The sequence below is a fragment of the Alligator sinensis genome, unplaced genomic scaffold (genome assembly GCF_000455745.1).
Source record: "Alligator sinensis unplaced genomic scaffold, ASM45574v1 scaffold354_1, whole genome shotgun sequence".
Classification (NCBI taxonomy): Eukaryota; Metazoa; Chordata; order Crocodylia; family Alligatoridae; genus Alligator; species Alligator sinensis.
The window spans coordinates 654,675-677,749 of NW_005842200.1; the positions used below are offsets into that span (position 1 = coordinate 654,675).

The 23,075-nt window shown below is 42.0% G+C and overlaps 1 protein-coding gene across 1 annotated transcript in view; it reads right to left on the bottom strand.

Moving 5' to 3' along the window:
• Positions 1-18,451, bottom strand: part of DCTD (dCMP deaminase) — a 58,613-nt gene extending 40,162 nt beyond the window's left edge. The window contains exons 1-2 of the mRNA XM_025207566.1: positions 18,249-18,451; positions 16,882-17,095 (exon numbers count right to left, since the gene is read on the bottom strand). The gene's annotated coding sequence lies outside the window, so the exon portion shown is untranslated. The remainder of the gene's footprint in view (positions 1-16,881; positions 17,096-18,248) is intronic.
• Between the last annotated feature and the right edge of the window lie 4,624 nt (positions 18,452-23,075).

The window sequence follows — 23,075 nt, forward strand, 5'->3', positions numbered from 1 at the left end:
TGTACAAATGTATATATAATTTGTGTCCTTGCCCTTCAATGGTTTTATTGAAATAATAAATTGTACATAGTTAAGTAATTGATTGACTGGGCCTGACTCTACAGGGGATGGAGCTGGTTGCTGGGCTGTTGTGTCCCTCCGCAACACACTCTCCTGCCAATAATTCCCCCAATTGGAGAGGGGAGTACAAACCCATGTACACCCAGGCTACAGTACTTTTAGGTGTGCAAAAACCTATTCACAGGATAAGCCTAGAGATTTCAAATAGGAATCCATAGCGTCCAAAATACTCTGACCTTTTATTGTCTTTCTGAGTTCTTTGCAATAGAAGAATTTCTTTATTATTCGTCCATAGTCAGCAAATGTTGATTAGAGAAAGTTAAACAGATATTTTTTAAACAGTATTTACATCCCTAGCAGATACAGGTTTGAAGAAGCAAATCCGGCATGACAATCCAGCCAGAATTATTAAATTTATTTCAGAAGTATTAAATTTCTGATTGGCAAAAGAGGTTCTGTTTCTGAGGTATGAAACTACTTAGAGAGTCTTCACTGATAAAAGAGAGGTAAGGCTGGAAAAAAAATTATGAGGAAAATAAGAGTTAAGCTAAGTCAAAAGACACTGTATAGACATTCAAGTAATCAAGAATTCCCCCACGTTTGTTTTCCTGGTAGAAAAAACTTACCCAGAGTTGCATATGCAGACATTCAAATGTTGAGGCCCTGAAGAGTACAGAGCTTGCACTGTGCAGCTGGAAGGGTAGCAGAGGGGGAGAGGGGAGACTTTTGCACGTATCTCAATGTGCTCTGCAGGCTCCCTTAATCTGCCTGGCAATGGATGGCAACACTGCATAGGGCAGTATTATTTGTCTGACCCAGACTATCTCCAGCACAATGTATAGATTGTCAAGGGGGCATGTTCTGCTCTCTGTTGGAGCGGTAGACTCTGGTGAGTGACATGGTCTGTCTGCATGGGCAGGTGGGGAAAGGGATGCTTGAAGGACTTTGTTTTTATTTGAGAGAAGCCACAGCATGTATAGACATTTGCTGTCTCAGGAGAAACTCTCCTGGGAGTGATTTAACCCTGGCTTTTCCCAAGTTATTTTTCTCCCAAAGTGGCCATTTTTATCTTGAGAGAAAAAGCCTGAACATCTGTACACTTATGGTTTCTCCTGGGAGAGCAGAGACTCTTCCAGGAGAAACTAAATGTCTGTGCAAGAACACAAAGGATGTTTCCATCATGGATCTTGTTTTTCAATGGTAGGTGAAGAAATTCCATATTACTGCAAGATAAACTGAAGAATTAATGGAGATGGCAACATTTGTCTTTGGAGAGTTTGGGTTGTTTTTTTTTAAAGAAAATATACTAGTACAGTAAAAAAAAATAGGCCTCAAATCTAAAAGCTGGGTCTTAAAAACCTCCAAAGATAGTACACAACCTTTCTGGGTAACCTGTTCCAGTGTTTTACTACCCTCCTAGTGAGAAAGATTTACCTAATATCTCACCTAAAATTCCCTTGCTGCAACTTGAGACCATTGCTCCTTGTTCTGTCATCTGCCATCATTGAGAACAGTCTAGCTCCATCCTCTTTGGAACCACTATTCAGGTAGCTGAAGCCTGCTATTAAATCGCGCCTCCTCCCCACTCCCCCTGCCCAGTCTTGTCTTCTCCAGACTAAATAAGCTCAGTTCCCTCATCTTCTCCTCATAAGTCATGAGCCAGCCCCCTCTCCATTTTTGTTGTGCTCCGCTGGACTCTTTCTGATTTGTCTACATCCTTTCTGTAGCGGGGGCCCAAAACTGGACACAGTACTCCAGATGTGGCCTCACCACTGCTGAATAGAGGGGAGAATCACCTCCCTTGATCTGCTGGCAAAAATCCTGCTAATGCAGCCCAGTATGCCATTAGCTTTCTTCACAACAAGGAAACACTGCTGGCTCATATTCAGCTTATTGTCCACTGTAATCCCCAGATCCTTTTTCTGCAGAGCTGCTGCTTAGCCAGTTGGTCTCCAGCCTGTACCTGTATGTGGGATTGTTCTGCCCTAAATGAAGGACTTTGCACTTCTCCTTACTGAACATCATGAGGTTTCTTTTGATCCAATCCTTCAATTTGTGTAGATCACTCTGAATCTTAGCCATACCTTCCAGTGTATCTAAAGTCAAGGTATATCGTGTCCACTGTTCCCTCTGTATCCCCAGAGCCAGCCATCTCATCACAGAAGGCAATCAGGTTTGTCAGGTGTGACTTGCCTTTGGTGAATCTATGCTGACTGTTCCTAATCATCTTCTTCTCCTCCAAGTTCTTAAAAAATGGATTCCTTGAGGACCTACTCCATGATTTCACTCCAGGGACTGAGGTGAGGCTGACTGGTCTGTAGTTCCCCAGATCCTCCTTCTTCCTTTTCTTAAAGATAGGCATTATATTTGCCCTCTTCCAATCATCCACAATCTCTCCTAACCACAACAAATTTCCAAAAATAATGGCCGTTGGCTCTGTAATCACATCAGCCAGCTTCCTCAGCCCTTGGGTGCATTGCGTCTGGCCCCATAGACTTGTACATGTGCAGCTTTTCTAAATTGTCCCTAACCTGTTCTTTTGCCACTGTTGGCTGCTCATCTCCTCCACAAACTGTGCTGCTAGTTGCAGTAGTCTGGGAGCTGACTACTTCTATGGTTAAACTGTAATAAAAATAGAAAGCCTTTCAATGCAAGTATCTTTTAAATGAACTTCAGGAGTTTTAAAAATGGATTTAAGAACTGTTCTTCTTTATTAAGGCTTTTAGCCCTTGGAAAACATCTTCAAGATTCTGAACAATGGTTCAGATGAACTGCAGTATGAGAACCTGAAATTATCTAGTGCACTGGAATCAATATCAAGCAATATTTTCTCTCTGGAAGAAATTCAGTCTGACAGAAAAGAGTAAGAGCAATGTAAGGAAACCAAGACCCTGGCTAAAAAGCTGAATATTGAAATTCCCTGTAAAGCAGCACAAATTAGTTGATGTCACCAGAGCAAGAAAACTGTAGTGACAGAATAAAATGTTATCTAGATTCCAGAATACTTTATCACCACCACCGTAGGTCACTAAGCTTCACAAGCTATATCCATCAACTTTGATAGCATTGTATGTATACTAACAATAGAAGCTAGAAGGTTCAGTACTATAACGCACTAGCAATTTACACTGACACACCTGGGTTCAAATTTGGATTACGACACAACAAATGTTGGTCTAGGCCTGCTCTCTAGTGGACAACTGCACATACACGAAGCTATACAATGGCTTCTGGGGAAATCTGCAGTTTCTGAGCAATACTCCTGAGAGAGAAAATTCCAAGAATTAGATGCATTGGCCAAGCTGCTGGGGAAATCTGCAGTTTCTGAGCAATACTCCTAAAAATGAAAACAGGAGTAGAGGCCTGGGTTTTCTATGTTCTACAAAACCTTAATGACAGGTACTGAAGGAATTTTCTCCCCATAAATGCTACATTTAATCTAATCTCAAAAAGGATTTAATAGAATTTAAGAGTCCAAAGAAAGGCAACACAGATGTTTAGAGGCTTTCATATAATGGGAATAGTCTTAAAATTATCAGGACTATTTAAGAAGGAGATTAATAGAACATGACATACTAGGGATATATGAAATAATGAATGATATTGCAAAGGTAAATTAGTTGCTCCTTTTTTTCCAGAATACAAGGACAGAGACAACAACTTAAATTAAAAGGTGAAAATGTAATCCTGATTAAAAAGTCTTTCCACGATGCCTAATGAAACTCATTCTTTAAAGATATAACTGAGGCAAAGAACTTAGTAGGATTGAAAAAGGTTTATCAACAAAAAATATTAGTTTGATAATATCTTTTTATTGAATCAACTATATAGCTGGTAAAGTTATATAAGCTTTCAGGCACAAAATGTTCTTCAGGTCTGGGAAAGAAGCAGATACAATAATACTCAAAAAGGGTTAGGTAATTATATGAATAAAAAGTATGCTAAGAATTAAATGAAATAGGATTATGATGTATACAGAATACAATCCCTCATTGTTAGGATGTAAGGCAAACACTCACTGTGTAGGGTTAGAAAGGGTGTGAGAGGCAAGGATTCTTTTTGGGCTGATATCTTTTATTGGACCAACTGCATGGTTGGAATAAAATTAGACAAATTTTGAATGCAAGACATGTTTCATCAGGATTTAGAAAGAAACTTTCCTCACCAAAATTCTATTGCATGTTTGGCTAATAGTTGTTTTAGACCAGGCTGGGCATCCCTAGGGACAGGTAGGTTTTATATACTGGAGGAATCACATATTTTAAACTTTTTATGGTATTTTCTAGTACCCAAGTTAAATATTTGACTAAGAACTTTGTGACCTAATTTCAATTTTTTAAAGTATTCTTGATTAAAGTAATATACAAACTGCAGTAGCAAGGCACAGCTTTATTGACTTAAGTCTTGTTAAATATTTGTAATGATTTTAAATAGACTATTAATGATGATTAACTTGTAATCTACCATTCACATATTAACACCCATTATTTGTAACACAGGCACTCCAGTATATACACTGACAGCTAAATCAACATTCACATCATGTCATCTAATTAACTTGTTCACAATAATATTCAGACAATATCAATGTATCTGCATTTTAAATTCAAGAAGATATCTCTTTCCCAGTGTAATTTAACTCATGGAATATATAATGTCTTTGGAATTTGTATGATGCTAGTTACAGGGATTGTACAAAGTCTAAATAAAAAGACTGGTTCATCTAAAGTAACTAGTTTACATTCTGTTAATTGGGAAATTATTAATCACCATTTTCCACAGGTAAACATTTTTTCCTTTACACTTTTGCAGAGACTGCAACTGGAAAATAGTATTAGAGGGAGGACTTTCAAACACTAACTTTCAACTTTTAAAACTATGCTCAGCTCTCTCTGTGTTCATTCCACTATTTACTACACACTTTCTTTCCCCCCTGTCTTCCAGGATGTTTTCTCAGTGTTGAGATCTCAGGTAATTTTATTATGAATCTTCGGATAGTTGATGTTTTTACTTAAAACCTGAACTTCTGGAGACAAATGTTTATGTGAAAACCTTAGCTATCATTTAGAAAAAGTATTCAAATTCCTAATACTCATAGTTGTAGAAAAAACACATCACATAAGCTCCATACATACTAAAAGTTTTTAAAAAAATCAAAAGTAATCCCAAATAAATGTAACCCTCAATGTATTTTAATTTTTTGAATCTCATGACTTTTGTGGGGCTGATCCATTTTTTACCACTTCAGAATGACAATACTGCTTCTAAGAGCAAAATATTTAATCAAAAATCTATATTTATGGAAAAGATTGACATGTGTGATTTCTTCACATAGAAAAGATGTAATTATAAATGTTAACTAGCAGCTAATTTTAGCAAGTATGAAGCAGAGGGATGAGTCAGGTAAGACTCATATAACTTCAAAAGAATTTAAATTATGCATTTAAATTCAGACCTGTGGCACAACCTGAGATAATTACTAGGAAAGTATGAGGTTTTGCAGTCGATAATAGACACTGCATAGAGTTTGTCAATTTTCTGAGCTGACAAAAGAAAGATGATATCCACTGAAATGAGTTACAGATTATATGAGAACTACTATGGCTCATGTGAGCTCATGTTTATATTCTCAAAGCCTGCAGCTATAAAGAATATTAATAAAGCTATTTATGTTTTCAGTAGTTGTAGTATAACAGGTATCCAGTAACACAAAGAAGCTTTTTGATAGAAGTAATATTTTGCTTCCAACTGGCACCAAGCACAGGTCTTTAAAATAGCGTCTCTATTCGTCTGATAATCCTATAGCAGTAGTACTAAGAATATTCTGTCTGAGGTACCAACTGCTTGAGAAGAATTCTCCTGACTGTGGACTGGCAGCTACTACTTTATTATAGAAAAAAACATAACGCATAGCTGGAAGAGATGGACTGCTGCATCTCCAAATGAATGGTGTTGAAGGAATAAGATACAATATATTGAATGGTAAAGCAGTGAATTTTGCTTCCACTATCTTTGCAGTGCAGGTAGCAGACATATAAACCAAAATCAATAGTTATGTTACACAAAGAGCTGGGGCTGGGTCTATGATCCTGTACAAGAGCCATGGACCCCCTACATTGTGCGAAGCAGAGCTTGCAAGCTAGAAGAACCGACTGGATTCACTACAATAACGGGGGGCCAACCTTTTTGTCAGCTGTGACACAAATTAGCCCTGCACCCTCCCCAAATGCAACTCTGATTCCCTTCCTATGCTCGATCTGCTGCTCTGCTATCTATTCCCTGCCCTGCGATACCTGTCTGGTCTGCTGCTCTGCTTTTTGTTCCCTGCCCTGTCTGTCACTGAGCTGCCTAGCCCTCCTCTGGTCTGCCATGTGCCAAACACAGAAGCTTCCCATGCCACTTGTGGCATGTGTGCTGCAGATTGGCCTTCCCTGCACTACAACATAGATGCCACTGAACCACCACTGATGGCAAGAGCTACTGAAGTCTCAGTAGTCCTTTTCCTTTGCTCCCTCAGGAACCTTAAAAGAGCTTGGTGCTTTGCATTTGGCATTTGTAGGAGGTATTCTAAATGCTTATTTTCACATTTCATTAGGTTTCCTTTATTAAAATAGTGCTCCATACTATAACTGTAATTTTCTTAGAGGTGTTTCACTTCTATGATTGTACTGCAAGTATCACAATGCTAGTGTTCTTCATAAAGCCCCAGCTTCTGGATTCATGTGATTCCAAGAGAATCTCAGCTTTTGTTTAAACACAAACTTTAAAGGCTCTAAGAGAAAAAAAAGACAAATGAAAACATTCTCAGTTTTGTCATTTTTAAATTTATCTATTTTAAACCAATTGTGCTCAGCCTCTGGCCTGCAAGCCAAATCTGGCCCACAAGGCTGCATTATCCAGCCTGAAAAGCTCCCCATGGCTCCAGAAATTTGGCAGTGGATGAGCAGTGTGGTAGTGTTAATTGGCACAGCTCTAGAAGCTGGCACACAGAGTTGCTTTGTGGCTAGATCTGGTACACAGAGTCAGGCCAGTGCAGGAGGTCAATCTGCAACCAGATCCAGTGTGCCAAACAGAACCCATAGACTGACCCTGCACCACTGATTCAGCCCGTGAGGCCAGAAGATTGAGCACCACTATTTTATTTTAATCCAAACTCATGATTTTGGATTCAATCATAATATTTAAACAAAGAGGTAGGAATACTTCTATTGAGGAATCAATATTAGGGATGATTAAACCCTTCATCTTCAGTTCAGTGATTCAGATTCTAAGTTTGTAATATTCCAGACTGATACTAACAGTTCTGTAACCTCACTTAAATTATTTGGTGGTATCACTGCAATTCTTATAGCACAACATCATCATTCTGGGCACCCTTCTTGGCAGAAAGACCAGTCAAGAGGGCACTAAGAGACAGATATATACCACCTAGTTTTTGGTTAAACAAAATACTTCAGTCTCCAAGGCTGTTCATCTAGCACCATGTATAAATACCAGAAAAACAACAACTCCTTCTATCTCTGAATTCATTATGGTATTTTTTATTAGGAAATTCATCTAAATATATAAAGTACATTCTTGTATGTGCTTATATGATTAATGTATAATGTAGGAAAAATTTGCATCTGGATGCCCATGATCTATACGTAGATTGTTTAACAAAGTCAAGAGAACTTGTGGGTTAAGAGCCATATATTGAAAAGAGGCCCAAACTGGAGTCGTTATACACTTAGAAATTCCCACAGGGGTTTAAATGGCCAGGCATGCAGGATCGGACTCCAAGTATATAACTGTCAAACAGGTTAAAATTGTAATAATTATTTCCACATCAAATTTAATGGGTACTCTTTAGATTTAATGTGTTTGTGACACTTTTGCAGACTCATATTTCCTTTGTTGTCTGAGCATTGCTGTAGAGCTTACACCCCCCGGGTACCTTATGAAACTGCAAGTGTTTTAAAAATTTGATTGGCAGAGTTCTGTGTGTAAAAATGTGTTTCATGGCATTTTAAAATATTTCTTTATGGACTCTATTTTGTTCTCTATTAGGCTGTAGTTCATTTCTATTATGTGAAATTTCATTTTAAACACTGGGGAGTGTCACAGATACACTGTTTTCTGTATTTGTACTTGTATCTCAGTAAAATATTAAATGCTGCTCAAGGCATTACCATAGGTACATAAAAATGCAAGAAAAATGCCTCTTTTGGTAAAGTGCTCAGAGCTTCCCTGTGAATAGGATTTTAAATATTTCTATGCAAAGATTACCAAAAGGGAAGCCATACATAATGCACTTGCTTAATTTCTTTGAGGAAGTGACAATGAAAGCAGGCAGAGGTGAAGAAGTATACATAATTTACTTGGATTCCAAGAAGGCTTTTAATACAACACCACATCAATTATTAATGAATAAGGTTAGAAAGTACTGTGCTAAGGATGTAATACTAAACTGGATAAAAAAGTGTCTTGGTTACAGTCAGAGAATGATGGTAAATGCTTACGGATTGCATAGGAGAGAGGTGATAAATGCAGTACCACACAGATCAATAGCGAACCCATTCTTGCTCGCAGCAAATATCAGTGAATGGGAAAACTTACAGGGTGTGTCTGCACATGGTATTAGCATGCAGCAATAAACTCTGGTGTGTATCATGCTGGAATGTATTGCTTCCGGACGTGCCATTTGAATGAACCTGTGCCTGGGATTCCACATGTTGAGCCTGGTCCAATCATCCCCAGCTGGCAGGGGGCTCAGGGGGTCAGCCTGCCAGCCTGGGGTTGCTTTAACCCAGCTCAACATGCTGTGGAAGGGCTAGGTGGAGTATGAGGGTGCTCTAGTGTGGAGCTAGCCAGCAGGCAGTCTCCACTCTGAAGCACCCTTGTGCCCCAGCCAGCTATATCAGTGTTTACACATGCACTGCTGCAGAGTAAAAAACTTGTTTTTACAAGTACTACCCTGCTGTGGAGCTAATTAGTTTGCTCCAACCTAATAGGGGCACATGTATAGATGCAAGACATTTACTGCAGAGGTAATTAGTCTACTCTGCAGTGAACATCTCCTGTAGACATGCCCACTGACTGTTGAGGTGCTGGTGGATGTCATGGATGTGGGACAACTGACCAGTACTAGTAAAAAATGAGTTTGAATTCAGAGGCTGGAAAAACATGGGGCTCCTTGAGCTAACAAACAGCTTTTGTATTTGTAATTGTAAAATGAATAAAAATAATGAGGATAAAGTTAAAAATGGCAAAAGAGATTATGACCTACATTATGTACTACACTGAATAAGTAAAGGATCTGGCAGTGATACTAGACATAAACATCAGTTAATTAGATGAATGATTAAATTAATTAATGTTTTCACAGCTCTGTAAAGATGTTAAATACTATATAAGTGCAATTAGCAGTTTGATGTCTGGCAGAAGTTGGAAAGGACAAAAATGCAACATAGAAATTGACAAATAGTGCAAAATATGCCACGGCTAGTTAAAAGGGAATGTGACTGGATGCAGAATTTATACCATAGATTTGAATCTATTGCAGTGGAATAGAGATTAAAAGTAGTCACCTTCAGATTTCTTCTTGGCTGCCAAATAAGTTGGTGTGATTGAAACTGAATCTTTCTCACACCTTAGTGTTATTCCCATAAAGTTGATGTAAGGTGTAATAGTAGGGGACAGTATTTGTGGGAAGCTTGCACTGCTGCTTCCAGGGATAAACAGTGATTACAGTCTCTGTGTTTTGCAACCATTTTTCTGTTATAAGGAGTAAACTAATTTCTAAAACATTATAAAATTTACCTAGTTTCAAATATTTCAAATGCATGTGTGTTTGTACACATGACGAAAACTGCCCATTTTTGCTGTTTAATTGTGTCATGCTGTATACGTACAGGGTTTTTTTTATTTAAATGAGTTTGTTACATTGCAAACTAAACCACATCTGCTTGTAGTTTAGTTTGAAACATAGCTATTTGTAACAGTGCAGTCTTTTGACAGCTCACCCCCTGCCAGCCACGGGAGAGGCAAGCTGAAGACAGAAGCAGCGAGGGGCCCGATCTTTTTTTTTTTTTTTTCACAGAACCTGCCCATGTCTCCTGCAGCCACGGGGAAAGCTGTCGGTGAGCCAAGTAGGGGTCCCCGGTCCTTCTCTCCATGGCAGCAGTGCCCCGTGGGGCTGCCCAGGCAGGCTGCTAGTGGGCTGGATACTTGGAGAACAGCTGGATCGGGCCAGGTGCTGCCTCTGAGCTGGGTGCCACTAGCCGCCTGCCTGGGTGACCCTGGGGGCACCACTGCTGCAGAGAGAAAGACCAGGGCCCCCCATAACTCAGGGCCTGACAGCAGCTGGACCCAAGGCCCTGAGAAAAAAAACGATCAGGCCCCCTGCTGCTTTTTTTTTCCCTGGCAGAACCTGTCCATGTGAGCTGCCGGTGTGCTGAGCAGCTCCTGAGCTGCGGGGGTCTCTGGTCCTTCCCTCCGCAGTGGCAGCACCCCCCCCCAGGTGGGGTGCTAGCAGGCAGGTGCTACCCAAGCTCAGAGGCACATCTGGCCAGATCCAACTCTTCCCCAAGCCTGCCCAGGAAGCAGCACCCAGCAGGCTTCCAGTGGGAAGGCTTGGGGAAGAGTTGAATCCACTGGGGTGCTACCTCTGAGCTGGGGCAGCCCCTGGCCCACTAGATGGCCCCAGGGGTGCTGCTGCTGCGGAGAGAAGGACCGGGGATCACTGTGGCTCAGGGGTAGCTTGGTCCACCATCAGCTTTCCCCCCACAGCCACAGGAGATACAGGCACACTCCAAGGAAAAAAAAAGGACTGGGCCCCTTGCCATAATGGTGATAGAAGCCTCTAAATTGAAACGGTAGGTGGGTTTTTAATCATCACAACTAAAAACCACTATTTCAATTTAGGGGACTAAGCCCGCATTATGTGTACAAGTGCCTCATATTAAGAAGTTAACATTAAAAGTAGGTATCTGTTTTTTGTAAAAAGTAAAAACCTTTTAAAATCACTTTTGTTAGAAAATAGCAGCCATCAAAATCAAAATTGTTTTACTTAAATTTACATACAAATATTTTAAAGTAGTGTTGCTCAACCTTCTAGTCATGAGAGTCAAATGAATGGCACAGGATTGGTCTGTAGACCAAATTCCATGCGGAGTAGGTCCATTCATGTTACCCCGTGCACTTCCCCAACTCCACATGCAGGATCTAGTCATGGAACACCCCTGTGCATTGGCCTGATTCTTGGCACAAACTATCATGCAAAGCTACATTATCTGACCTGGAGGCCTTCCCATGGGCCCAGAAATTTGGCGGTAACTCTACTACCACTCTCCTACCCCCAAATGTCCAGACCTGTGGAGAAGCCCATGAGCAGATGACATGGTTCCATGGGTCAGATCTGCTCCAGGGGCTGTGGGTTGAGCACCCCTTCTATAAAATTTGGGAAATCACAGTTCTTTTAAATCTTTTTAAATAGGAATGTCAGTTATCCACCTTCAGAAGGGTGTCAGAGTTGCAAGAAGGGTGGTGTTTGAAGAAGAGAGAAAACTTTCAGTGGAATAAACATTCCAGGGAACTAAGGACCATCAAAAAGCTCATCATCAGAGATCCTGGTTTTCTCTGATAAAAAAAATCCCCAATTTTTGGATTAAAAAAGTAACCCAAAATCCACAGTTTTCCATGATTATAATGAAACACATATATATAAGTGGCATTTCATTTTGATCATGGAAAAATGTCAATTTTTGGTTACATTTTTAAATCCAAAAACTAGGGATTTTTTTTTACCAGAGAAACCCAGGATCCCTGCTCAGCACCTTCTGCTCCATTTTTTTTACTTTGCCTTCCTTAACTCAAATACATTACAATATGTATGTTTAACACCTGCCCTGATACACCAAGAAAACAAAACAAAACAACAACACAAAAGAGCCCCACTGAAACAAATTGTTCCATTATGCTTGTCACTCTCCTTGGGAAGAGTTTGAAAGAACAAAAGACATGTAATGGACTGTTTAATGTACTAGTGGAAAGTGCTCAGGTACTTTCAAGTACGTGGTGATGAGCAGGGATCCTGGTTTTCCCTGATAAAAAATTGCAAATTCTCTGATAAAAATCCCCAAATCTGTGAATAAAACTAAAGGCCCCACACAGCCTCCCTGGCCTTGCTCATGCCCCTCACTCCCTGCCCCCCTGCAGTCCACCCAGCCCTCCCAGCCCTGCTGGCGCCCCTCACTCCTCAACCACGGCACCCTGTCCCTGCTCATACCCTTCACTCCCCCTACAGCCCCCCAACCCTACTGGTGCTCCTCGGCCCCCTCCCACAACCCCTGTTACCCCAGCCCTGCTAGAGGGGGCCCCCAGCTGCCAAGGCGATGGGGCCAGGGACCCAGATCTGCAGCCCCCTGCCCCCGGAAAGAGGTAATGGCTGCTGCAGCAGAGCAGAGCCCAGCTCCCCACCCTACTGCCTGCCTGCTGCAGGTTTGGGCAGGGGTCCAGCTCCCCATGGCTGCGTGCACTCCCAGGGTCGGTGGTGCGTGGTCGTGCCCCTTGCTGCAGCTACGTGCACAGGGGACACATCACCAGGGCAGCATGGAGCTGGCAGCAGCAAGTAGCTTTCCTGCACTGCCCCACTCTGCCCTGCAGTGCTGGGTTGCACCTGCTGGGCTCTGGAGGCCCCAGGGGAGGGCAGCAGGGTGGCAGCCCGAACTCACAGTGGGCAGTGTGCCCCTGCCCCATGCACAAATCTGGGGGGCACGGATTCCCCCTGCTTCCCCAGGAGTGTGCACAGTGGCAGAGAGCCAGCCTCACCCCCGCCCCGCAATGAGCCACCTGCAACCCTGTCCCACTCTATGCCTGGGCCCTGTGGCTGCATGTCGTGACCCCAGGCCCCAAGTCCCACATACTGCCTGGCTAAGCAGCAGTCCCAGCCCTGCCCAACTCCTTCCCTCCCTCCCTATAGGGGCCTCAATCCTCCCCTTACCTGTGGGAGCTGCTCTTCAGGCTGTCTGGCCACCCTCCTCCTGCTCTCTCCCAGCCCCCTGCAGGCTGAAACTCTGCCAGCCTGTAGAGGACTCATTGCAAAACTTCAAAATCCATGGGTTTCACTGCTAAAATGAGAAATCCATGTTTTATTCTGGTAAGAAGGGAAATCCACATTTTACTCCATTTTTCCACAGGCAATGGAAAACCCAGATCCCGGTGATGAGTGAAGCATAAGACCCTGACTAGAATGGAGTAGGTGGGGTTTTTTTTATTTTTCCTCTGGAAATTATGTCACTCCATAATCTGGAAGAGCAGACTTCACTTTCTACTGGCTTGAGGTATGCAGCTGTGTGTGTGGAGAGAGGACTAAGAGCAAATGTGGTGGAGGACCAGAGCATTTCATGATTTCACTTTGGTCTCTGTACTGGGGAATTAAGGAATGAAAAACCCTTTCCTCCATGTCTGAATCCTTCCAGCGTTATTGACTCCTGCTTTTAGTTCCTCTATGTTATTAAGCCCCATAAATTCTCAATCTCTCTCTCTCTCCTTGAGTAGTATTTGGTGGAGAGATTCTTTCTATAGTAAGGTAAAAAAGAAGGGTAAAGGTGTCCTCCTGTAGGCACAAGTGGCAGCAGTATGTTTCAGGTAGAAGTGGCCTGCCCGTGTCAGAAAGGTCATGTTGCCAGTCTGGCAAGTACTGTGTGTAGCTGCCATATTGGAATCCAAGGTGGCTGCCATGAATTCACAGTTTGGTCAATATTTCAGCTGCCACTAGGGTTAGAAAATTAATTCCAGTGACAAAACCAACATTGCATGAACTAAGGAGATCAATCATAACTTTTTCATCATGGTAGCCATATTGGATTCTAAGATGGCTGCCGTGAATTTACAGTTATGTTCATTAATAAATACCCAAAAGGTTTGCAAAATTGTAATATCAACTTTGTCCTGTTTTAGATTACCCTAAAACCTCTGATGGAGACTGTTGACAGGATACTCAACCTTATTGCCCTTAAACAAACACTACAATGGTGCCAATAGTGTCACTGAGTTCACCAAAGCACATGAGGTACGACTCAGCATCTACAAGATGCATCATATGTCTCAAAGAAGATTCACAGTCAATGATTAGCCAAAGTACACCTGCTGGAATTGCGCAAATAAACAAAAACTCATTCAACATAGGATAGTTGCTGAATTCAACTTATTATGGCAGTATTCTTCACAGACTATCATGTTGTGTTGATCCTCTGCTACAACATTCCAAAAGCCTCAATTGGCACCATTCTTGCTACAGTTCTTTTACACACAAAGACTATTGAGAGACTATTAAGAAAATCATGCAAGGTAGAAGATGAAAGGGAAACCCTACCAACAACATCAAGTGAAGAACACATGAGGACATCAAACAGATCATCTACTCCAGCAATTCACTGTAGGATGTGCATATTCTGCCAGAAACATTTTAATAAGAAGAGACTGGGTCAGGTGTTGTTGTTTGAATCAGCCAATGCAATACACAAGCTGGCAAAGAAGAATGAAGTGTTGCATTGGTGCTGAAGATCTAATAGCTGGTGAGGCACATTCCTATCCAGGCAGGAGGAGCAACGGAAACAACAAGTCTCTTGTTCCCATTTGCCTATGGAGATTGCTCAAGAAGATATTCTTTCTCTTAAAGCAAGAGCATATCATCAAGTGATTGATGAACTAGATGCTGGTTCTGCACAGAAAAATGTGTACAGTCTGAAAGGTATACTTGAAAGATATTGCAATTTAGTAGAAGATGAAGGTGGTGAATGTCCTCTGACCATACTGAAGCAAATGAAGCAAGAACTTCTGTCTTGCTACAAGACAGCTATTCAGTTTCAGCACCAAAGAAATGAAAATCTTCCACTCCTTGTCTTCCAAACTGTGACAGCTGGAAAAGCCATACAAGCAGTTGTAAATTAACATATAAATGACGAGGAAGCCATTGACCTGCAGTTCAGAGAAGAGTTTTCAGATACACAAAGCTTGTATTATGCTGCTCTCAAGATCAAAGCAGATCTGAAAGTTATAGCCAGCATGAAGGGATACAGCAACTTCAATGAAGAGGAAGCCCAAAAATGTGTCCTTGATAGCCTTTACACACTGATCCATTTGATTTTGGAAGATGTCAGTGACAACTTAGATGTTGAAAGTCATGTGCAAGTTAAGAATCTAGACAATGATTTACTGAATATGTCAGAATTTGGTTTATCTGCAATCAAGGGGCAAAAAGCTAACATTAAAACATGTTGGGTTAGGCTTGATGATACATCATGCAACTAGAGCTAAGAAGCTGGTACAAAGTCTCCATGCTGCTGGGTGCAGCATACCATATAACACAGTTCATCAGATCAAGACCACCATTGCTAAGAAAAACTTAAAGGAATTTTGGGAAAATGGAGTTGTTATCCCAAGGAATTTAATTCCTGGTCATTTTGTTCAGTTTTAATTGGACAACATAGACATCTTGTAGGAGACGTTGGACAGAAAACAAATATTTCATGCAACACAATTGTAGCATTTCAAAGAGGACCATAGAAACCAGTTGAAATTGAAAAAAGCACTGACATAATAAGTAGGAAAAGAACCCTGAAAAATATACCACCTGAATTTAATGAAGTTGGTCTGGTGATGATGACCTATAACAAGTCATTGAAACCACCTGTCCACAGTACGGGTAGTAAAATGAATGAAAAGCTGGACAAACACAGCTGTTCAACAGATGTCAGCAGACCTACCATGGATACTGGGTAGAATATCAGCTGACAACCAGGAGAACATTGCCATACTAGTGTGGACATTGTTTAACCAGTTTCTTTCTGATGATACTTCACCACCATTGTTTGTTGGATTTTGTCCCATATTTCCTGCACCAGCATCTGAGTATGATACCATTTGGATTGTCACAATATAATGTAAAACAATTGCAGGATACCTGGGACAGCAACACACAGTCATAACATTTGATCAGGTATTGGATTGCAAGGCAACTGAACTTTTATGGGCTTAGCCAGAAGAGACAGAAGGAGTAATCATTTGACTGAGAGGTTTCAATATCATTATGGTTTACCTAACAACAATTGCTCAGCATTTTGTCATTTCAGGATTTCAAAATTGTTGGACAGAAATTGGATTATTTTCAGAAAACACCATGTCTGTGTGCTCTCCTTCAAGAAGCTGAAACCCTGTATGTCCAAGATATGGCATGCCTGCACCACTGTGAATTTGGTCTAGAAGCACCGTAGTCCAATCTGCTCAGATGGAGTGCTCTTTCCTGCCACAACTTGATGTTATCACATAAATTCTTGGGAGCTGGAGGAAATGGACTGACGGTAATCCCAATAGCTGTAGGCCAATCGTCTTATGGGGCTTCAACCTCCCCTTTACCCAACCCTAACCATATCAGATGTACTTTAGCAGGAATATTCGGTGTCCCAGCCTCTCCTCAATTTCTCTGAGCTCCATACAGCTCTAAGCTTGGGTGCAGGCTGCCTACGAAGGGACAACTGCTCACAAGACTTTCAATAATGCCTGGTCCTCAGGCATAACCTTGACCCAAGACAAGAAAAAGGATAAATAGCAGACTAACAAAACACAGTCCATAGCCCTCTGGCACTTCTGGGATGATGATCCCATCCCTATAATTCTTCAGCTCTTCTCCCCTTTGACACAGATTAGTCAGGGGCTATAACTGAGTCTGTAATGCCACCTTTGAAGGAATACTTCCTCCCAAATAGACATGATGAATAATTAACAAAAAATTTTTTAAAAGAAACAAACAAGAAAGAAAGAAAAAACTACTCCGGTAACTCATCTGTGATCCTTGCTTCTTCAGCAGGCACAGGTTGCTGCTAGTAGTCATCGCAGTCCATTTGTCCCAGGTCCACAGCTGGAAACTCCAGTCTCTCCTTTATACACACGGGGAACTCGCCTTTTCTTCTCAGGATTGCTCCTCCACTATCTGCTCACAGGCATGCAGCTCCTGCCTCCTGAAGGACTGGTTCACTGCCAGTTTCTGACTACCCTGGAAGTGAGACAGTATTGGGATCCAGTGTTGTCCTCCTCACCCCTCCCCTTACCGGGGCCAGAAGTAATCCTGCTGGTCGCCTCTCTTCCCATCTGGAGTGAGACACTGCTTTTAGACGCTGCATCTCTGGCGTGGTGCAGCTTGTTGAATCTGGGAATGGGTAAGTGTGGGGCCACTCTGCTGCTGTTCCCAGTAGTGTTCTTTGATCTTCATGGCCCTCTCCCAATCTCCCACACCGCCACCAACATAATGAAAATTTTACAACCGTGTACTATCAGAGAACACAAGATAACATTCAAAGCAACATGGCATATTTTAAGAAATGAATTCACTGTGTGGTTGTCCAGTTCAAGCAAAGGATTAGATTGTGATGTCATTGACCAACTTTCCAGTAGTATAATTGTTGCATTCAGAAATTATGACTGTGAAGCAGGAAACAATGCAGTGAAAGAAGTATTAGTGCATCTACCAAAGGCTGTCACTCTATGTACCCACCTGGTCTCATGGAGTCTTTCTCTGGCAGCCCTGGAGCAGGTGCCCAGGGTTAGCTGTGGGGGCTGCCCAAGGGATGCCCCAATACTCACCTGCCACATCTTAGATCTTTTATTCAGTGGTGGGGCGCCCTCTTGTAGTGATGTCTGCGTCAGGCATTGTCAACAGCAGATGCTCTTGGGATTCTATCTCCCCTACACCCCAGCCATGCACCAACCTTTTGGGATGGCTGATACATGGTCTGCTGGGTCCCCTATAGCATCACCTCCTGTAACCTCTTTTCCATTCGGGCTCACTTTGCCCTTTGAGCATCACTTGTGGCTCTCCTCCCTTTGTCCTGGGCTCCAAACAACTCAAAATGAAAACTACTTACCTAAAGTCCTGGGGTGGACCTCAGCCCACCCCCACTCATGCTTCCCTTGCTGTCCCTCAGCACCTTCCCCTTGGCCTGCCTCCCTCATCGTCTGGGGTAGAATCTCCTTTAATTACATGTCAGACCTCTCAGTTGGGTTTTGTCGGGACTCAGAGCAGCTGGCTGGCAGCTGCTTTCTGACCCCCAGAGCCGTAAAACTTTTGCCTTGACAGGTGGGTAATTAATGGATGGGGTGAAATTAACCAGGCACAGACGCGTGTTGCTTATAGGAGATTGTTTACTTACGTCACCCAGATAGTGACGTGCGACGCAGGCAGAAGGCTTGCGTTGTTTTCATTCAAGCATGTGTCTCAGATTACAATCGATCGTGAATATGACGAACGTGATGCCGTGAACGACCGGACGCGCCTGCAGGAGGGTTGGGGTACGTCAGGGACCGCGTTGACGGGGAGAGATTGATGAATAATCAGCTCATCAAGTTACTCTATTGCGTGTGTTCAGAGGTCTCCGCTTAGGCGGAAGTGCAAGCTGGTTTTGTTTGTGTTATAACCAATTGATTTATGCCACGTCATCTGGTTTGTGTTAGAATCGCCAATTATACAGCAGTTTTCGCCAGGGTTTTATTGCAGGGCTATCCCCTTTCACCCTGACCAATCATAAATCATGGGCTAAAGTTTCGTTTCTTGCTAGTAGCCTAAGTTTCATTTCTTGGTTGTGACGTGGGCATAAATTTAAGTTTCTTACTTGGATTTCTTTTAACCCTTAGTTGATCAGATGATGGTCTGAATGGTATCTCTTGCTAGCGGCATGGGCACTGATTAACTGGGTTGTGACAGGTTCCTCTTCAACTCCTCCTCCCCTTTGCTGGGGGGTCCTTGCCCGTCCCAGGGAACAACCCTGCAGCTTACTCTCTGCAGTGTCCCCCAAGCTGTTTCCCCACCTCTGGCTTTTATATTTGCCAGGCAGTGTTTTTTGATGATGTCATCTTGCCGTGCTGGTTTTAGCTGCAGATAAAAGCAACTGATGAACTGTGCATGAGTTCCTTCCCTCAGTGGCTCGTCTGGCTCAGCCATCCCTACACTGGGTAATTTGCTCTGTTTTCCAGGCTTTTCGGGTTGTTGTCATGGCGGGCTGTCCCTGCCTTAGCCCATGCCACAGGAGGGGTCTCCTGCCCCTTTTCCTTCATCCCCCCGGAGTACTCTACTTCAAGAATTTATGGAAGAACACTTCCATTGAGGTATGTTCAAGTACTGGATGAACTATTTGGAAGTGGTCAATACACTCTTGTGCTTCATCAGGGCTGAATGTGAAGGAGACTGGCATGATACACCCTAGAGTACTGAAGGAATACACCCTTCAGGTGTATGTGAGTGTTTACATGAGTGTTTACATGCCTTTGTGTTTACATGCTTCTGCTGATAGCTGCGCATGATGATACCAATTACACAAGATGGGGTCCAGTATATCTTGAAAGTATGAAGCATTTGGCAAGTTTTGCTTGTCTGGTGCATGCTGAGCTTTTGGTGTATGCTGAACATTTGGAAGGATGCTGAACATTTTGGTGTATGCTGAACATTTGATTCAGGGTCAAGACAACTAATCTCCCATTTGTAAACATTTCAACTGACCAGACAATAGAGCACATTAACAAGGTTTCCAAAATTGCCAGTGGCATAGCAAACATAACACACAACTAATCAGTTAGACAATGTTGGGAGCTGAAATACAATGAAAGAGATCACCTAACCAAGATGGTAAATCAAATGTTTTGGATCAATAGAGCAACATCTTTCAATCATAACGAAAGACAAAGGACATGGCTGAAAGGAGATTATAATGATGTAATCTGAAAAAACTACACTTACCCATTGTATTAGTGTTATATACATCATTGTATTACTATTATATTACCATTGGATTAAACTACAGGTACTCCTCACTTAACGACCTACCTGTTTAACGACCGCGCAGACTTACGACCAGCGAGAACTGGTCATAAGTACAAGAACTGGTCGTAAGTACGAGCACTTTGGTCTTTGAAACAGCAGCGCGGCGTCTCAAGCCAAGGCACGCAGTATCAAGGGGCGGCTCCTCGCTTATCAATCAATTCACTTAATGACCTAGTCGCAGGAACGGAACTCGGTCGTTAAGTGAGGAGTGCCTGTATTATATTTTCCTATTGCCTTGAGCTGAACATATGTCTATGTGTTTCATTGTCATTGAGTTATGTATTATTAATATCTGACTTACCCACATTCTGAAATTTTAAAAAATTGTATTGTCTTATTCAATATAACTTGAACAAGTAGGCTAGCCTGAGTTATAATGCTTTCGGTACTGTAGGCCTGCTGTGAAATTTGTAGTGATAGAACTTGTGAGGTTTTAGTATTAGAATATTGTTTACTAGGTTTTTTAATTACATTGAGTCAATACATACATGCTAATATATCAGCCATCTTGAAATCCAATACAGCTACCATGACAGAAATGTTACAATTGATCTCCTCAGTTCGTACAATGTTGGTTTTTTTGTCATTGGAATTAATTTTCTAACCCTGGTGGCAGCTGAAATATTGACCAAAATGTGAATTCATGGTAGCCATCTTGGATTCCAATATGGCAGCTACACACACTACTTGCCAGATTAGCAACATGGCTTTTCTGAAATGGATAGACCTCCTCAGTCCTGATGTTGTTTGTGGCAATGATTTTCCTACGACAGTAAAATCTAGAGACCTTATTGGTCAATGTATACCTTACTACATTGACACTGTTTGCATTAACTTACTAGACTCTTTTTGCATGTTCCTCTGGTTAACAGATGTCATGCTTACTATAGCAGAGGCTCTAGTTCATTTTTGTTACTATGTTCCAGATATTTTCATCTTTTCTAGATAATTCTAGAGATAATGGGTTATTGTTCTCTCTGATATTTCTTAATTTATTATGTTGATGATGTATACATCTTAATTGAAGTTTCTTAATTTATTATAATTATGTTCCATTTTATACCTATTGTTTTTCTCAATCATTTTCTTTCAAAGTCATGAAGATGTTTATACCTTTGATCAATTTCCATCTTTCAAATTCATATGTTAAGACAGAAATAATTCCCTTCTCCCCACAGATCTCTCTTTATGATTTCAGTCTTCATATCTGCAATTTCTGAGTTTTTACTTCTTGTAATGGGAGACTCCTAGCCCCATTACTAAAAGAGAGGAAGCTATCCTTTAAGGCAGGCAGCTCAGAGAGGGAATCCTGACCCTGCTGAAGCATACGAACCAAGTAGCAGGAAGTGTTTAAAAAGACTTGCTAAATTCAAGGTATATCAAATCCACTGCTTTTCCCCCATCCACAGACTGCCATCTAATCAGAGAAAGAAATCAGGTTGTTCAGGCATGACTAGCTCTTGGCAAATCCATGCCTGATCATCTTCTTCTCCTCTAGATGCTTCACAATGGATTCCTTGAGGACCTGCTCCATGATCTTTCCAGGTATCAAGATCAGGCTGACTGCTCTGTAACTCCCCAGATCATCCTTCTTCCATTTCTTAAAGATGAGCACTATATTTACCCTTTTTGATCATCTGGGACATCACCAAGCTCCATGAGTTTTCAAAGAGGATAACCTAAATTACCTCAGCCAATGCCTTCAGTACTCTAGGGTGTATCTCAACTGGCCCTGCTGACTCAAAAGTATCTAGATAAATGAAAGCATTAGATATTCTCTAAATAATCCCTAACCTGTTCTTTTACTACTCTAGCCTATTTGGCCACATCCAGATGAGCAGGAGTGTGTGCTTGGGGCAGCGCAAATAGTTGCAGCATAAATTTGTGCTGCTACGCTGCTGCAGCTCATGCACCTGCACATGTGCTTTGTTGAGGGACAAATTGTCTTGCTTTGGGAAGACTGCCCATGCCCTGACCCAGGGCTGGGCTTCATATGCTGTGGGTAGGAGTGGCTGGGGCACACGGTGAGTGGCACAGGGCTGCCTGCTCCTCTAGCTGGAGGTACACTGCACTCCAGCAGCCAGCCTCTCTGCACTCTGTGGCTGGCTGGGGTGCCATGTGCATCAGCACGGGGGCTCCACAACATGCAGAGACAGAGGAGCAGGCAGCAAGGCTGCTTGCTCCCCCATCTCCATGTTTGTCCTGGCACACACTACTTTCATGTGCTTTGCCCCATTTTTTTATCAGGGTTTTTTTTTTCGCTACTGAGAAATTCTGGTAGCAATTTTTGCCACCGCACTGCAAATCATCAGCACGGCTCATGGTTTAATGTGTAAGGTTTTCAGTTTGTGGTGCTATCAACCTCTTTGTTGTACCACAAACCTCACATGCCTGCATGTGTGAACTCAGCCTTTGTCTCCTTCCTTATCTTTGTTCTACCTGTGCTCATGAAATGGTAGCTGATCTTATTTGTGAAGACTGAGGTAAAAAAGGCTTTAAATACTTTAGCCTTCTCTGCATTGTCTATAACTAGGTTTTTATCTGCATTTAGTATGGGGCATACATTTTCCTTGGTTTTCCTTTTACTTCTGACATGTTTGTAGAATCCTTTATATTGCCTTTTAACATCCCTTGCCAGTTGCACCTCAAATCATGCCTTTCCTTTCTTGATGTTCTCACTTCATGCCTGTTTGATTTTCTTATATTTTTCCCTAATATTTGCAGTGTTAATGTTCACTTAATGTAGTTTTTGGTGTGGAATATACAAAATAGGCTAACTCCCACCTGTCACTGATACCAGAATACCACCATTGATGTTAGTGCATTTATTCCTGGTTTGCATCAGTGTAATTATGAGTAAAATTGGTTGAGAACTGAGAAATTGTCTTTTTGGGATCCTTTTCTGCATATTTATCCATTTAATTGTTTGCCTTATAAAGGATTTAGGCCACCTAGAGATTTTGGAAAGAATGCTGGGGTCAAACAACCCTAGCAAGGTGTCTATCTAGCCTCCTCTTAAAGACCCCCAGGGTAGGAGCAAGCACCATTTCCCTTGGAAGTTGGTTCCAGATCCTAGCTGCCCTGACTGTGAAGTAGTGCTTCCTGATATCTAGCCTGAATCTACTCTCTGTCAATTTTTGGAGACTGAACAGGTTCAGGTCTC